The 3,847-nt window shown below is 54.6% G+C and overlaps 1 pseudogene across 1 annotated transcript in view; it reads right to left on the reverse strand.

Moving 5' to 3' along the window:
- Positions 1–1,675, reverse strand: part of LOC143286102 (uncharacterized) — a 203,303-nt pseudogene extending 201,628 nt beyond the window's left edge. The window contains exon 1 of the transcript XR_013055751.1: positions 1–1,675. This exon is cut by the window's left edge and continues 101 nt beyond it. The product of XR_013055751.1 is annotated as an uncharacterized LOC143286102 (transcript).
- Positions 1,676–3,847: the final 2,172 nt, after the last annotated feature.

Raw genomic sequence — 3,847 nt, forward strand, 5'->3', positions numbered from 1 at the left:
CCTGTCCGACATCTGTGAGCCCGAGCGGGGCACCGGCCCGTCCCCGTACTCGGCGTCCGAGGAATCCACGCTGGTGGGGCTGTGCAGGTCCTCCGGAGGGTCCTCCCCGGCCTTCCTGGCCCCTGCGGCGGCGTGGCCCGGGGACCTCTTCTCTTCCTGGGTCTCGAAGGACATGAGGTCCTGCGGGAGGTTCTCCGGGGAGAAGGCAGCGTCCACGGGGTCGTCTGTGGGCTCGACGTAGTCGTCGAAGAGCATCTCGTCCACGGTGCTGGAGCGGCGCTTGGTGGTGGTGAACTTTGGGGCTCGGGTCCCTTCTCGGGTCGTGACGGGTTTGTTGTTGGCTGGGGCGGCGTTCTTGGGGTCTGTCTGATCGAAGTTCTGGGGTCTGTCGCTCCGGTTCTGGGGCTTCTCCCCTTGCGGGGGACCTCCCCGTCTTGTTGGTGCTACGGTGGCGTCGTTCTTCCTTGGCTCGCCTCCTCCTCCTGTTCCTCTTAGCTTGGCAGTGTCGCGCGTAGTAGTAGTAGATGACTCCGGTCTGACTTTAGCAGCAGTGGCTGGGGAGTTGTGAGAAGCGTCCTCTCGGAGGTTGACGCCCTCCATCCTTCTGGACATGGTGTCTTTTCCTTCTTCCTCTTCCCCAACACCACCACCACCACCACGACTACCACCACCAGTTCTGACGTGCTGGTCTGGGGGGAGAGTGGGGTCGCTGGCTGTGACGTCAGTGGAGAAGGAGCGCGTGGCGCGCTGATACTGCTGGTCCAGACTCAGCTTCCGGCCCCCGTTCATCGACAGGTGGCGCTGGTCTGCGGCGGTGACAGCACTGCGGGAGGAGTCGGCGGCGGTCCTGTAAGGGGCTGCGGGCATGGAGGTCATCCGTTTGAGGATCCGCTCCTTCTCTCGCATCTCCCGCAGGTTGGGAGGCTGGCGAGGGGGAGGGGGTCGGGGCGGGGGTGTTGGGGGTGGGGTGCCGTCGTCGTAGTCCTTGCTCGTGCGTCGTCGTTGTTGTTGTTGTCCTCCTCCTCCGCCTTCCACCGAGGTCATCGCTTTGAAGGGAGTGGGCTTGGGGCGAGGGTGGTGGTTGTTATTGGTTGTGTTGGTGGAGACACGTCCATGCTGGGAGCCTGTCGACACACCTCTGCCGCTGTTGGCGGCCACCCCGTCCGCGGCTGCCGACACCACACGGCTGTCTTCCCCCTCCTCCCCTTCCCCTCCTGCCCCAACACCTCCTCCACCACCACCACCACCACCTCTATCTCCACTACCACCAGTACTCCCACGCGGCGTTGCTGTGCCACGGTCCCCCCAGCCCGTAGTCGTCGTAGTAGTCTCCGCTGCCGTGGTCGTCGATCCGCGCGACTTGAAATCCATACTTGACCGAGTGACAGGTTAGTAGTTGTTGCAAGGCTTTGCACTGACACCACTACTCTTCGCCCCAACCACCACCACCACCACCCTCCAAGCCGCCTACCACTGTAGTATTTGTTTCACTGACCTTTTTTTTTCCTTTCTCTCTCTCTCTGCACCACCACCACCACTGACGACTATAAATAACACTGTCGCCGCTACCACCGTGACCGCTACCACAAGTCCACCACCAGTCCACCAGCCCGTGGAACAAGCAACACTGCTCAAATATTCACCAGACACCGTCAGATGACGAACCGGCCGCCACTTTTCTGCCTGCAAAGGGGAAGGGGAAGAGGAAGAGGAGAGGGGAGTGCGGGCGGGTTGAGGCGGAGGGTTTTCTACACTCACGTGATCTGGTTGGGGTATGGTGGGGTGGGGGGTGGGCAGGGGGGGTCGGAGTGGTAGAGAGTGCACGTGCGAGATGTGTGCAACTGTAGCAGTGGTCACACAGCGACCTGTCGGGCCAAAATTACTGAATTATAAAAGAAAAAACAATGGAGAAAAAGGTCTGCAAATGTGGTGTTTGGGCGGACAGCCAGCCAACAAGTCAGCTTACTTCGCTCTCTTTACGTATTCTCTCTCTCTCTCACTGTCTCTCTCCCACAACGGAGTACGGAGACAGACAGACCAGAGAGAGAGAGAGAGAGAGAGAGCAGGCGCAAACCGAAACAGCACAACGCACTGTGGAAATCTACAATTGTGTGTGTGTGTGTGTGTGTGTGTGTGAGCGTGCGTACGTGTGTGTGTGAGCGTGCCTACGCGTGTGCGTGTTTACGTGTGTGCTTGCGTACGTGTGTGTGTGTGTTCGACTGAAGGCGTGTGAGTGTGTGTCACAGTGTGTGTGTGTGTGTGTGTGTGTCATTGTGTGTGTTCGAGGACGTCTGTGTGTGTGTGTGTGTTTGTGTTTGTGTTTTCCCCTTGCTTTTTCTATCCCCGGAAAAATCGAGAGTTGAGAATAACAACAGTGACTTTGTAATCACAACTAGACATATAATATATAGACACTACCAAGTGTCTGTCAATGAAATGCCGGGGCCAGCCATTGTGGCGACAGCCAGTGTTGGTTTCAGTGCTGACTGACAGCACACAGGCGTTTAGTGGGGGGGGGGAACTGACGACAGTAGTAGCTGTATTGTGCAACATGTGTCACTTTCCCCTGCACGGACGCTGTGTCAGTCTCTGTCTCTGTCTCTGCCTAGCTGTGTCTGTCTTGCCGATGTTTGGAGCTAATCGATTTACCAACAATGATTTGGAAGGAAACTCTCTCTCTCTCTCTCTCTCTCTCTCTCTCTCTCTCTCTCTCTCTATCCGAACCTTAGGATTGGTTGAACGATATCGATCTGGGGAGACTGAAATCTTTCCTTCCCTTTTACTGACACACGCACACACACACACACACGCGCGCGCGCGCACACGCAGCGGTATAAGCACGCACTCCGGCGCATGCATTGCATGCACGCGCACACACACGCGCACGCGTACACAAAACACACTGACCAATATACAGGCGCTCTCTCTCACTTTCATTGGCACATGTATACATGTAAACAAACACGTATTCACATGCACACAGTCACGCATGGAAGCGCGCTAAAACAATGTTGTTTGTGTGCCTGACTGAACGCACGTGCGCGCGCGCGCGCGCACACACACACACACACACACACACACACACACACACACACACACAGTGACTCGCACACTCACACATTTGAACAAGATCACTGAAACATTGATATAATTATATCATGCTTCGAGACACTTCTTTTTTTCTTCTTCTTTTTTTTTCATTATTAATGTTATCTTTAATCTCTCTCTCTCTCTCTCCCCCCCCCCTTCTTCCTCACCTCTCTACCCCCGCCTCACACTCACACACGTCACGCCAACAACCTGTCCCATCCCCTTCACCCTCTCACAGTGGTACTGCCATCTCCCTCCTCGCTCCCTGTCTTCCACTACTACCCCTTCCATGTCCTCCCATCTACTCCCCTCGTGCACATTGGTCAACTCATGATTCAGGTTAGTCAGTACAACCTCCCATTACTCATTGTAACTTATTCATGTTTGTGGGAAATAGACTCAGGGGGGGTGAATCTTGTTTTGTAATTGCTGCGACAGCTCACAAAACCATGCTTGTTTGTTACAGTGGGGTTTAACGTCAGGTCGACATGGGTGGGTACAGCTATAGCCGATGGGGAAGATATTCATCCGGGGAAAGTTTGTGTGGGGGAGAAACCTATCTTACACTACACTGACACCACCAGAACGACAATACAGTCATGTAAGACGGGCAGCTAATAATAATAATTAAAATAAATAAATAAATAAATAAATAAATAAAAAATAAGCAAAATATTACCGTGCTGGATCGTCTGTGGTTCGATTTCCCAGTTAACATTCTGATTGCGAGCTCAGCGTTCAACCAGTTGTTGCTGTT

Source organism: Babylonia areolata, chromosome 9 (genome assembly GCF_041734735.1).
Source record: "Babylonia areolata isolate BAREFJ2019XMU chromosome 9, ASM4173473v1, whole genome shotgun sequence".
Taxonomy (NCBI): domain Eukaryota; kingdom Metazoa; phylum Mollusca; class Gastropoda; order Neogastropoda; family Buccinidae; genus Babylonia; species Babylonia areolata.